The sequence below is a fragment of the Pan paniscus genome, chromosome 10, assembly GCF_029289425.2.
Source record: "Pan paniscus chromosome 10, NHGRI_mPanPan1-v2.0_pri, whole genome shotgun sequence".
Taxonomy (NCBI): Eukaryota; Metazoa; Chordata; class Mammalia; order Primates; family Hominidae; genus Pan; species Pan paniscus.
Window position 1 is genome coordinate 21,940,490 of NC_073259.2, and position 14,725 is coordinate 21,955,214.

General features: G+C 36.5%; 1 long non-coding RNA gene across 1 annotated transcript in view; it reads right to left on the reverse strand.

Moving 5' to 3' along the window:
• LOC117975385 (uncharacterized) overlaps positions 1 to 11,639 on the reverse strand; it is a 72,328-nt gene extending 60,689 nt beyond the window's left edge. The window contains exon 1 of the long non-coding RNA XR_004665624.3: positions 11,426 to 11,639. This is a non-coding gene — a long non-coding RNA (uncharacterized LOC117975385). The remainder of the gene's footprint in view (positions 1 to 11,425) is intronic.
• Positions 11,640 to 14,725: the final 3,086 nt, after the last annotated feature.

Sequence of the window (14,725 nt, forward strand, 5' to 3'; positions counted from 1 at the left end):
GTTAAAGGCAGACTTGCTTTAGTTTTATCTTGTTTTCATTTGCTCAAGCTCCATTTCTCAGTTCCGGATGTTCTGAAGATTATGTGTAGAGATCTGACACCCATCTTTTCTTGGCTATGGAATCCTGGCAGATTAAACTACGAACACGATAGCACTGCATTCTTCTTAAGGCTGCCAGAGAAATGCCTTCCACTCCGGCCCTTAGTTTAGTAGTGCATGTTTTTAAAACAAATCGGTCAAGTTTAAAAGGGATTTTTAATAATAAATGTGAAAGGTACAATGCGATGAAAAAAAGTGTTTGGTGAGTCATTTCTGATCATTTTAAAGGACAGTCTTAGAATTTCAAGGAAGCTAGAATTCCAGGGGATAGTTTCATAAGTATGTTTAAACTTTAGATATTTGCGAACAATTAATTATTTCTTAAAGATTATACTGTTGCCAGAGAAGTTTTCTTTTTTCCAAATCGAGTGTTTACTTTTCTTCTATCTTAAGACTGTACTTTCCACTTAATCTTCTAGCAGGTGCCTTTGTTTAAAGAAAATAATTAAAGATTATGCCATTTAAAAATGTGCCCAAAATGAAGCAAAGTGTAACTACGATAGTTGGAAAATATAAAATATTTGGCTGAGATACCTGACAGACAACAAATAAACTGGAAAAAGAGAGGTTCTTATTATAACAACAGCTATTCCCAACCTTGCTATCCAAAGATTAATTAATCCTTCCCATTTCTTTCTTTGCCTCATATTCTTCCTCCTCCTTCTTGCTGTTATTGTAATGATCAGATTCTGCACTCTCTGAAGGCAGAGAAAAATCTTTCTTTTGCTCTGCATCATATTGCGATAGAATTTAAGCTAGATCCCTTGAAGGAGTTTGCTCCTGGCTGTATATATCTGACCGTTAGCAAATGCACAATAAGTATCTGTTGAAAGAATGAATAATTGAATGAATGAATGAATAAGATGTCATGTCCCCACTAATGTTGACAGGTGGTTTTCCATCCAATGTAAATCCTGTCTTTTATATTTTTCCTTAAGTGATAATTATAAGTTTATGTCATAATCAGCTTCATTTTTTTTGCATATGAAGGTTCTCAGATTTTGAAAGCCACCAAGTGAAACCATTCCTGTACTTTTTGATAGAATAAGAGACAGGTCCGTGTATTAATAACAAAACTAGAAAATATAACCACTGAAGTAATTTGGAATCAGACAAGGAGCCCCTAATTTTAGCTTGAATGAATGTTTTATATTTTAATTTATGGGGCTGCTTTGTAGACAGCCAAAACCAAAGCGCTGCTCCCCGGAGACCTCCATAAAAGGAGATCATGCTACAGCCTTATTTGGAAATGTGTCTTTATGTTTCACATGTTCTCCTTCCATACAACTACATTTAAATTCCCTGAAAGTATAAACTTTACTCTCATGTAATCCCAGGAAAAAGACATTACAACTGAATAACCATACGTCTTTTATGCTGAAATTGAGTCACTCATCAAATTTCATTTAATTTTTTTTGGTGATGCTTATTTACCACTGTAAAAAATATACTTACAGTTCTCTTCCGCAATTTTTTCCCTAAGCTTGGTGAAATTTCCTAACTTTAAAAGGTTGAAGGAGAAATGGGTAAATGATTCTAAAATCGTGTTTCAGTTCATTTGTTTTCTTCTCCTCCAACTTCATAGTGCCATTCTTGCCTATCTTCTTGCTAGCTTGATCCATTCAGGGACACATTTCAAGCAGTTTCAACTCTTTTAATTAGAATTTATTTTTAGATATTTAGATTACATTACATTTACAGTTTTATTTCATTTTGTAAAGTTTCATTTCAAAATGGAAAAGATACTTATTTTGTGGGCCAGACAGTCCTGTCCTTTGATGGTGGTGCTTACTCCCCTAAACCTCTACAGTTGTTACTTCAAAGATTTAGGGCAAAATTAACTTAGAGTCGTTTTTGACAAAGCAGAGAGTTAGAAGGCCTTTGCCCAGGATGATGTTTACACATAGCAGGTGCTCAATAAATATATGTGACTGATTGTGAAAGTCATCATTATCTATTAAATATTATTATCATAAGGGCAAAATTTATAGGGAGAAAAATCAGTGCATCTATTTGTCGTTCTTTTTGTTCAATGAAAATGTACTTAGAGGTCGGGCGTGGTGGCTCACGCCTGTAATCCCAGCACTTTGGGAGACCAAGGCAGGCGGATCACAAGGTCAAGAGATCGAGACCATCCTGGCCAAAATGGTGAAACCCTGTCTGTACTGAAAATACAAAAAACTTAGCTGGGTATGGTGGTGTGCACCTGTAGTCCCAGCTACTTGGTAGCCTGAGGCAGAAGAATTGCTTGAACCTGGGAGGCAGAGGTTGCAGTGAGCCGAGATGGTGGCCACTGCCAGCCTGGTGACAGGGACTCTGTCTCGAGAAAAAAAAAAAAAGAAAGAAAGAGTACTTAGAGTCAATCACAAATACACAGATATACATTATGCGTTTTCTTTTAACCTGAACTTCTTGTGACATGTAAATTGACTTGTTTATGTTAATAGCAGCCGTTTAGGAGTAGGTTTCTAAAGCACTGCATGATAATTAAATTGGGCATAATTCACAAATTGTATGCTACTTTGAAAATGGGCTCCTTCAAAAAGGTATAAGCTAGAACAGAATATATACCTCACAACTGTCTCTGAACAGATTCTCATTACATAAAACCGCACACACAGTGTGGCAAAGATAATGTCAGCACTTAATGTAGAAAAATAATGCAACATGTTCTCCTTTTGGTTCATTTACTGCCATATGTTACTTGAGTAATGAAAACCTATTTGGTGTAGAGACAGAAGTGGATGTATTCTGAAAACCCTAGTCAATAATGAAGGCTTATATTTGCTATTTCTGGAATGACTGCTAAGTACTCAATTATGAAACATCTCTAGGTTATTAGGAAATTTCATTTGATGTGTCCCCTATAAGGACTAAAGGAGGGCATTTAGTTTTCTTTCTTCATTACCCAGTTACTGTGTAATGAAAATTCTTCCAAATTTGGAAATGCCTAATAACTATGCAGTTCTACTAGTACTAAATTAATTAATATTTAAACATTTTTATCTCCATAAGAGAATGCTATTAAAGAATTACTGGTTGCCCCAATACTCATATTTATCATTACTTTATATGATATCAAACAGAACTGTGAATTAAATATTAATTTAAATTATTCTAAAATGTATCAAAATTCTATTAATTATCTAAATTATTCTAGGTTGTGGAAAAATCTGGAGTACAAATAATAAACTTTATCAATATTTAAACAGAAGCGAATTAAATAACTTATTTAATATTACTGAGAAGCAATGTCTACAGCTCAAATCCGAACAAATAAAAACCATGTTTTGCTGTTTATTTTATATGATTGTCGAAGACAAATGAATTCCAAGGTACAAAAATAATTAGAAACACAAAGACAAATGATGGCAAATATTTTGTGAATTTGGCTTCTTAACTTTTCTGTTTGATTATGAAGAGATTTCTGCCAGGACAAAAAATAAACTGATCAATTTCTATAGAGTCATTCCATTAAGTTAGCAAATTTTTCAGACATTTAGGCTGACCTGGATCCAAACTACAAATTCATGGCTCTTAATCCAGTTTGAAGTTAACTCCCCAAGTCCCTAATAAATAGGTGCAATTGTGTGGGATTATACTCTTCGCTTAAATTCACCTCAAAGATTTTTTTTGATGAAGTTTTAACCCACAAATTTTTAGTTTACCATTTACCATTTATTGAGGCAGTATCTTTCAATTTTGCATAGTATTCATATAAATTAAAATATAATGAAAAATAAGTACTTGAACATAGCCCCTAAAGCCTCATGCATCTAAAAACAGTGGCTGATAAATTACAAAGAGAAAAATAAACCAGTTTACAGTGGCACTTTGCTAATGCTGAATTTTAAGTATGTATCAAAAAACACTGAAGTCAAACAAAGAAAATGTTTTACTAAATGGTTAGAAAACAAACTGAAACCTTCAAAATAGAAACAGCACCCTCCTCTCTTGCTCCTCCCCCTCCCACATATGTTACACTAAGCATTGTCTTGTCTAAACATATATAAATTGCTTGCTTAGAACTTGGAAAGAATTTAAGGCAAAAATCATGTGACTATGGGAACAGAAACTTAGTACTTCAAATTCAGGGTATCAGAAGCATGTCTTGCCACTTTCAATCCTAGGCATAGATTCTGGAACTCTTCCTACATGATGGCTGGAGGACAATGGAATGTCTTCAGCTTCAAACCACTGGTGTTAGCTCTAGGATTTTGAGGTAGAGCAGTATGACATTAGGAGTAGAATATGAATGACAAGTCAAATAGAATCTCTGAGGGTGGAAGATGCAGGGTGAGGTTTGAGCGGATGGTGTTAAGAATGAAGAAGGAAAGGAAAGAAGTTAAAATAGAAGTTTTTATGGGATGTGGTTTATCTTCCCCCACCCTCCCCCCTTTTTGTTTCTTCTCTTATTGTTATTCCCCACAATAGTTTGGGTTGGACAGGCAATGTAAATATGGATGGTTTCAAGGGAAGGAAAATAAGACAGAACGGGTGGTCAAATAGCATTTTTTTCTACTTTTTCCCTCATTCTTAGCTTTGCTTCACTCATAAATGTTATTTTTTCCTTTCTTTTGTGTTTTATTTCCAATATTTGTTCTCTTACCCCAGGCTTGGGCAGGAGGTGGCAGAGGTGGTAATCAGTAAAAATCTAATCAAAGCACAAAGAAGACAGTCATTCTGTTGTCTTTCTTTCCCTTTAACTGCCTTTGTTATTAGGATGAAGGATAAAGGACATGAACATTTTCTGTTCACCACTCTATCTCTTCTCTACTATTGGCTTCATAATTGTACATCCTCTTTAGACAGGAGGCAGGACTTAATTCTGGAGGTAGGGCTTGAACCCCAGACCGAAAGGAGGGCTAGTTGAAATAGGGATAGGGTGGCAGCAGCTTTCCATAAGACATGTCCAACAGTGTGCCGGGTCAGTTTATCATTGCCGTGGCAACACCTGGAAGTTATCACCCCTTTCCATGACAATGACCCAACGACCTGGAAGTTACCGCCTTTTTTCTAGATATTTCTGTGTAATTTCCTCCTTAATTTGCATTTAATTAAAAGTGGGTGTAAATATGACTGCATAACTACCTCAGAGCTGCCACTCTGGGCACATTGCCTATGGGGTAGCCCTGCTCTGCAACGCACAGTACCTCCGGTGCTGCTGTATGCTGCTGCCCTATGCTGCTGCTTCAATAAAAGGTGTTGTCTAACACTTCCGGCTCACCCTTGAATTCTTTCCTGGGAGAAACCAAAAGCCCTCCTGGACTAAGCCCCAGTTTTGGGGCTTGCCTCCCCTGTGTCACTATCAGTCTAAGCACTGCTGCTGCCTGCCCTGGGATTTGGAGAGGTTCTGGCATTGCTCTGACCTGTAACTTTCTCACTTTTTTGTAACTCAAATAAACACTACAACCACAACTGGCCCAGCCTAAATGTTGTGTGATATTCAAAGAAACATAGTCCAGCAAACAATGTTAGTAAAATGTCACCCAGATCTTTACTTTCAGCTCTTGAAAATCACAAAAGGAGATCCTGTTCAAAATTTACAGTACCACTTTTCTGTAATTTCTCTTCCTTTACCACTTTCTCCCATGCCTAGATGCTTTGAAACCCCTTTTTCTCTACCTCTAAACTTTCAGTTTTCTGATATAAATTGCCTTTAGAGGGGACTTTTTTCCTTTTCTAGTTTTCTCTTTCCTTTTAATTTGCTCTATGTTCTCATTCCAGTAAACTTCTACCCTTTCTGATACAAGTCTCCCAATCTCTTAGCTGATTTTTCCCCAACCCCCAATACCCTAATATGTCTGATAAAGCTAATGGGGAGATTAGAATGTGGGGCATGGGGTGGGGAGAAGTAAAAATGTCAGAATTTCCTAATAGGTAGGGAAATTTAAAGATGCTTGGAGGACTCACACATTAATGTTCTTTGCCCTTGTTAGAACATCTTCAATTACCTTTCCCTTAGTTGTCACCCTTTTAATTACAGATATATTCAAGTTCTCTTATCCCCTAAATAATCCCCACAAACTTGCTTAAAACTTAACCTTTCAACCTAATCCTCAGACAACCCATAAAAATAGCTTTCTTATGCTGCCTCTATTTTCTAATCTTCCTTTTTTAAAAACAAACAAAAAAATCCACCGAAGCCTGGCTTCCATGCTTGCTATAGGTTACCAGTTGTTAAATTTAATGGCTTCTTTTCAGGCCTACATCGTATGGATTTCTCTGAAGTCTTAACATTCTTTCTTGAAACTTCTGTTTCTGTCTCAACAAATTATTTTGTATTTATTTTTCTTGTGACTTTTTCTTAGTCTGCTTCCTTTATATTCTCACTATGGACACATCCCAGAAGGCAATCTCAACTATTTTGTGGATAACTCTCATATCTAAAACTCCAGACTTTTTTCTGCAGAGTTACCACAGGTCCCTTTGAAAGTCTAATGAGAGGCAGCAATACTTTCCACAAGAATTTAAAAAATGCCTGTTCAATAAGCATATAAAGTTTTATATTCTGTGTCTCAAGCTATATGGACTCCCTGAGGTTCATCCATAGACAACCTGCTCCAGAGCTAGATAGCACTGCGATTAACATGTCTAGCTGAATATACTTTAGGCTCCTTCAGCTTGTAAGGTTCTTAGCCCTCCCTGTAAGCTTCTCTTACTCCATCAAAACTTTATCAAGTTCCTCCTGATTTTACTTTCAACTATTAGCATCACTGTCTAACAGATCATCCAAACTAAAAACCCCTACGTAATTCAGTGTCCTTCTTTCTTCCGTGATATACCAATACGGCACCAAGTCCCGACAATTTCATGGAATCATTTCCTAGTTATCTGCTTTACCTGCTGTTATATTAGTTGGGCCCTCTTCACATGTTTTTTTTATAGTCCAACATTTTATTCTAGATTTCTCTCACTGTAATTCATCCTTACACTGTCAACGACTCTGTGAAGCTATCTTTCTAAAGCACAGATCTAACCTAATTCCATGCCTAAATACATTTGTTGACACCTTATTGCTTCAAGCAGGGTCACAAACTCAAATGCCCTTGGAAGCCAGACAACGAATATAAATCAGTGAAACAATGACTGGGCAGGAAACAGCCCAGAGGTAGGGGATCCTAGAGGCAGCTCCCACTCAGTCCTTGTCATTTGTTGCCATATAAAAACACATGTCCAATGTTGCCAAATATTTTAGTTTTTCAAGAGAAGGTAACATTTAAATTTTTTAAGTAAAATCTCTTAATTTTAAATGATTAGCTCCAATTATTTAAAGTATGATGTAAGATAAAAGTGTCAAGAACGCTAAAGTATCTGACATTTTATGCTAATTGCAAGCTAACAATTTAGCCTGTTAGAGTTTCATGGGTGTTGGCAGAAGATATGAAAGATAAAGAACTTTATTACTCATGGTAATAACAGTAGCCACTGTCAACATGTGCCCTCATTCCCTGAACCCGATTCCAACAGTGACATGAAGGGGATCAGGAGAGAGCAACACACACAGTGGTTTGTAGTACAGGAGAATTACCCTGAGTTTTGGGACCTGAATATTTTATAATGGGCAGTAAGTTTGCCTGCCATCTACTCTGGAAGGAGGCACTATTTTCCAGGTCTGTTTGCTACACAAACATCTCTGTGAAGATGGTATGGAAAAACAAAGGCAGTCATTACTTCTGCTTGTAAGATATGCAGAAACCTGAGAGACATATAGAGAATTGTCTCTCTACAACCAAAATTAAAACAGATTCAGAGAGCAGCTCTAACCTGTGGGATGCGAGATTGTGACCTATGGTATAGAGCTGAGGTCATCATACTACAGCCTGCATACTGGCCATCTGTTTTAGTAAATACAATTTTCTTGGCCCTGCGCCATGCCAATTCATCTGCCTATACCTATGGCTGCTTTTGTGTACCATGGCAAAGTTGAATAGTTGTAACAGAGAGCAAGCTTAAAATATTTGCTATTTGATCTTTTAAGGAAAAAAGACTACTTTTTCTTGACTGAACACTGATATAGAGAACACAATTTCAGCATGTTATCTAGAATACTTTAAACATTAGGATCAACAATTAATGAATGAACTAAACAAATATGTTTTGAACAGTTACTGTTTGTCGGACAGGGTACAAACAAGATAGTGATGCTGCTGAAACAATAAGAACAAAAAAATCATTCCTTATTTTCTAGGGGCTCCAGGCCCAATAAAGGACACAGACAATAGAACAGTGAAAATAATATAGCATAAACTTTCCTATACTTGCTGTAACCACATGGATTTGTGGAAGTACATAGGAGGGAGAGTCTACACAGCCTGGGAGAGTAGGGAGGCTTCCTAAAAGAGAGTCTTCAAAGATGAAGATGTATTCCCTAGATCGAGAAAGAGGTAAGGACATTCTACATACAGAAAGCAGAGGGTACAAAACTTGGAGGTTGGAGAAAGAAGACAACATTGGGCCAATGTGTTTGGTAGAGAGAAAATATTAGGTACAAGAAAGGGCGGTGTGTATGTGGTGGGGTGGAGAAATGGGTGACATGAGTAGGGGCAAGTTCATCAAAGGCTTTGAATGTCTTGCTGAGGAGTTTATTCTAAAATAATGAGAGCTTTAAGGTAAGAATTATATGGCATTTTTGGAAGTTAGTGAGACTGAAGAGGAAAAAAATGCCAGTTTGGATGTGGTTGCACTGAGTCAGATATAAAATAATTAACACCAGAAGGAAGCAGTAGGGAATGAAGAGGAGGAATGGATTAGTTCTCACACTGCTATAAAGAACTACCTGAGACTGGGTAATTTATGAAGAAAAGAGGTTTAATTGATTCACAGTTCTGCAGGCTGTTCAGGAAACATAGCTGGGAGGCCTCAGGAATCTTACAATCATGGCAGAAGGTGAAGGGAGGGCAAGCACATCTTTACATGGGAGCAGGAGAGAGACAGAGAGAGAAGGGGGAAGTGCTACACTTTCAAACAACCAGATCTCATGAGAACTCACTCACTATCATGAGAACAACAGGGAGGAAATCTGCCCCCATGATTCAGTCACCTCCCATTAGCCCCCTCCCCCAACATTAGGGATTCCAATTCAACACGAGATTTGGGTGGGGACACAGAGCCAAACCATATCAAGGAATGAGCAATAGGAAAGTAGAGGAGATGGGATTAGATATTCACATTCTTTCATGTGCCCTCTGCTCCAGCCACATCAAATTATGTACCTTTCCTTGAGTTCAGCATGCTTTTTTCATATGTGTGTGTATGCACATGTGTGTATTCTTTTCTGAGGTGAGGAAGAAGGGATCTCTTTATGTACTTAGGGTCTCAGTGCCCACCAGATTATAAGCAACCTGATGGCAGGAACCATGCCTTGATTATCATTATACTCCTAAAACCCTATGAAGAGCTTCGTACTAAATAGAGACTTAGTACATTGCTGGTAAATGAATGAATGGATGAATGAATCAGTGAATACATAGGTGTAACTTCACCTTCTTTCCCACTCATTCATTAGAACTCAGCTCAAAAAGAACTCCTCTTTATAAAGCTGAATTCCTTTCTTTACTCTTATTACTTTCTTCAGAGTACTGTGTTCCTAGAGAATCTTGCACTATTACATGAAATCAAACTGAATAGCGATGGTCTCTGTCAGCCCCAGGAGAATTTTAGAACTCACGGGGGAAGTCTTATTCTTTATCCTATCTGTAGTGCCTGGTGCAGTACAGACAGTTTATAGTTGTTGCCTAATAAATGTTAGTAAGATGAACATGTACTTACACTTTACCAGGTTTATCTCTGATGAATCAATCATCTTTCTAAACAATTCAGACTGACTATTCATCATTTCATTTGGTAATCCAGTCCATGATCTGATCTTCAACTTTGATATATCTTTAGCTTGACAACAGTTTAATTGCTGGACTGTGCAAAGATGGACACAGTCTCAGTCTTTTTGTGCCTGATCAAATGAATGTATGCTTAATGTAGTGAAAACTTCAGACAACTTGGCATCATAATGGCTAAGAACCATAAAAATGAAGAAGAGTATAAGCAGTTGCTTGCCTGTGTTCTAATTGTATAGGCACTGTTTTAGCTTACCATCTGCAAAATTAGAATGAAATTAAGTTTATCCCGAGTGTAAAGTATGAATAGTAGGTGGTTAGGGGGTATTTTGGACTTACAGTACCCTTTGCCAGCAGTGGTTTGAAGATTCTTGATGCTGCTGCTATGTGCTTTTATCCCCTCTGAGAGCACTCCATTTGCCTCATTAACCATAGGACTTGAATTAATATGAATTATTAAAGCAATTTCTTGTTGTCTGCTTTTTAAAAAGCATTTGGCTAAACATCATTGTTCTTTTCACAGGAAATGTTGATTAACCCTTTAGCATAATTGTTTAAAATAAAGAAAACATAATATTGCCAGTTTTTTTTAATGCCTTAAGACAGTGTTAATAATGAAATATAACATAGTTAATTATTATGACCCTGCCTCCCCCTTCCATGGGGAGAAAAGAAGTGCTATGAATATACAAACAATAGAATTTCAATGGATTACCATATTTCTTCTTCCTTTTCATCTAGTTTTTGCACATCTCTTCTACTATTATCACACTTACAATGTCACCATCAATCTTGGATTTTCATAGTGTTTAGCATTAAAAGGAAACCACTGCATAGTCTTAGACATTCAGCTACAAGAAGAGTTTAGTAAACACTATAGCTTTAGTCATGCACAACTAGGGAACTAGAAGACTAAAGAGCTCCTTTAGGTATTGTTTGAGATAGATATGTAAACTGGGTGGACGCCAATTGACAACTGTAATCAAGATTCATAAGTTCAGAGTGGACAAACCAGATAGATGGTGGACCTTACATACCAATTTTGAAGTGTATTTATCCATGCCTGAATGTGCTGTCATTACACATCTGTTTATAGGAGCATGTAGTCTTCCGGAGTCAGTTTTGTCAACTATGTTGGTCTCTTGTGCCTGAAACAATCTTTAGGGGAACAAAGATGAAAGTCACTTCTCTAGGGTATATAGCCTTTCTCTAGATTTCTCAATTTGGATATGTTTAGGTAGGAGTGATTCAGAGCTTTGTGCCCAAACCTGGTCGCAAGGAGACAGTATAATGAAATCAATCCTGACTCTAATTATTATCCGCCTAGACTTCAGACAAGCTAATATAGCTCTCTTGATCCTTGATTTCCTCAACTATACCAGATGAAATTTTATAAGAATTAAATAGAGTATTCTATGTAAAGGAGTTAAAACAGTGCTGGCATAGAGTAAGTCCTTAGTAAATTTTAGTTGTTATTTTCTCACACAAACCTTAAAAGGAAGCTCAGATAATCCTGGCTTCTTCTTGCTGACTTCTACGTCGTGCAGTTTGGAAGGCTCTGTCAGATGGCAGTGGCTCCCTTGGTCTTCCAGAATTTCCTGCTTTAGTCTGCAGGCATAACAGAAGATATGACCTTACTTAGACATTAAAGGGAGGAGGTGGGGAAGAAGGGAAACGAAGAAGGGAAAGAGAGAGAACCGAAGAAGGGAAGGGGAGAAAGAAGAGATGAAAGGAGAGAAAAAGAAAGGAGGAAAGAAATACCTTTTCCTCACAAACTTTGCCAGTCTATTATGAAGACAGCATTTGCTAATTAGCAAACTGTTTTAAAATTTGTACAAAAATAGTTATGGATGAAACAGAAAGCTATGCCTTAACGCATTGTAATATTGAGTTATATTTGTCTTTATTTCAGTTGATTCAACAGTTGGCATTGCCGTCCATTACCTTATCAGTATGCAAACCTTGGTTTTCCATTTTGAATTTGTATTTTTAAAACTTACATTAAACATTTCCCTGTGAATAGTATAAATTTCTCATATGATGGTTAATGATAACTTTGCTTAATCCGGAAACCGTAGTTTTTCTCTAACACTGTAAAATCATTTTAGGTCTTACTACAGGCAAACAATGACAATTATACTAGAGCTGAAGATAAAGTAAGTGTTGGGTGCTTCTTCCTGGTTCGAAGGATGACTTAGTCAGGAAAGTTAATGACTGATATTTGGCTATGGAGTAATTTAGAAGGGAAAGGCAAAATCAATTTTTATGAATTAAAAAACTCTCATGATTATTTAACATGCTATTTATAAGCTGTTTTGTAATGGAGAACACTGCAATAAGAAAAACTAGTGTAAACTATGAGGCAAAAATTAGACTATTTTGTCTTACCTTTGAATAAATAAATACTAAAATTTGTTCTACAAAAGATAGGCCTAGTTGTATTTTACAAAGGCCATGTTTGTATAGCATCTCATGGATATAAGTTTATATTCAAAGTTGATATAATTTTTAAATTGTTTGCATTTTTAAAATTTTTTCGACAATTACCACAGCCGAGCTGAAAGTGTTAGGCAATGTTAAAGTAGGCACTGAGAAGACACTTTTTTATTCCTCCTGATAGTCATTGATATAATTAACTGCCAGCAGCAAAGTTATATATATATTCCATGGCCTTGAATTTGAGTCTAGCTAACTGGCCCCTGTGGGGCTAATGCCCATGACTTTGGCCTTTTTTACTCTACTTAATAGTACAGAAATATAGATTCATTCGGCTCCTGAAGGATTAGAGCTTTCTCCATCTAGCCTCCTCTTCAATACCTATGCTGAATTTTTTCTTTTTTTGCTTTCAAGGATCTAAATTTGGCAATAATTGGTGAGTGCTGATTCTTAAACTTAAAAAAAGTCATATTGGCAATTTTTTTTTCTCTCTAGTCACAAAGTGTTAAAAACACCAAAGAGAAAAATGGAAATGTCCTAGCATTCCTAGAAGGCATTGTTCTTTATGCTCCCTTTAGGCTAAGAAAGGGAGTGCTATTTCTTCTTCCTTGTTCTTAAAGAAGGGAGAGATGCAAAGAATATTAGATCAGGAAAATGTTCTACTTTTTCAGTCTTATTAATATGCCCTTCCCACCAGTACCAGCCCCTCTCTTCTTTTCTTTTTCCCCACTTCTCTCACTAGCAACAATTTCCTGAGGACACAGAGTCTGATAGTGCAAATAGGGTCACATTTGGAGACAGTTTGGTGATATATGCTAATATCCACTCTGGACTAGCTGAGATCACCAATTTCATTTCTCTTGTTATCTATACCTTATGAACTGCAGCCTTCAGGGCAAAATGTATTTAACCTGCAATAATACATTGCCTAGGAGCCATTCAGTGTTTATGTCAGTCTATATTTTTATTTAGAAACAATTAGAGCTAGTTGGATTTCAAGAATTTTCTTGAGTTTCAGGTCAAAGTTTATTTTTTAAAAAAGAGAATAATCTACAACTTTGTCAGCATGCAGCTAAAATAACAACTATATTTTTAGATTGCTAGTTCTTTTTTCCTCTGGCTGCATTTATCCCCTGCTGCCATAAGGTATGCACGGACATATACACTGAGAGCACACAGGGTGAAGGATGTGGGTGTGGATGGTGGGGAAGATTTGTAAGAGATTTGTACTTGGTAGCAGTAAAAAAATTCCAATAAGCATTGTTTTCATAGGATAATCTCATCTCTGGAGAATAACAGGCATTTAATTAAAATAAAAACACCCATTGATTGAATTACAAAATTTTTAGATAATCGCAGTTCTGACCTGTTGCCAAGTTAGAAAATATAGTAATGTTCTCATTTGGTACTAATGGTATTGGCTCCCACTGAAGTTTTTACTCACTGTGATAACTATTACCAATAAAACAATGTAAAAACAACTTCAAATATAATTTTAAATGATTACAAATGTTGATCATGTTACATTATTTTTCACTTTACAATTATTTCTTTTCATCCCTAAAAATAAATACCTGAAAATATGAAATCTTTATATAGACATCGCAGACAAAACATAAAATCTGTTCAAGTCAAGTCCCCTAATATGGACTGGGATAAACAGAAGCCGTGCCTGTCATCAGTGCGCTTTTTCAAAATGCTTGTCTATTACATAAATAAAACAATTTCTTGCCAATGAGGGCAATTTGCATATAGCACTGAGATACAGTATCTCTATTTTTTCATTAGGCTGTTTTCAAAGAAGTGAGTAGAAATTCATCTGAGTTATGTATATAATGACACGTTAAAATAATATGCTTGTGATAATCTCATGAGAATCAAGGGCCATGTGACCTGACAGCCAGGACTCAGAGGGGAATGGAGTTTAGTAACTAGATATATCCCCAACCGTCTCTAGGGACCTCAGAGTAAGTGTTTTTAACTAATCTACTTTTCCTCCCAGTGTACAAATAAAGATTAAAATTCTGCATATTTGCTTCTCTAGTTATCATTATCAAACAAATCATTCTTTCTTGTGTATATATACAGATACACATATACATAAACATACGTATAACTTAATCCACTGCCTACTATTAGCTTCGATTTCTTCATCTGACTCAGTTTCTGCTTCTTCATGACTTCAGCTTTTCATGAATTCTACGGAATTCTCCCATAACTTATTTCCTGTTTTAGCTCTCCCTGCTTACTCTGGTTCTCTCCACATTTCCCATTGAAAATTCCTTAAAAAGGAGAATTTTATGCTTGCCCTCTGCTCCGTCCTGCGTCTGCCCACTGCCCTCCTACCGTCCACC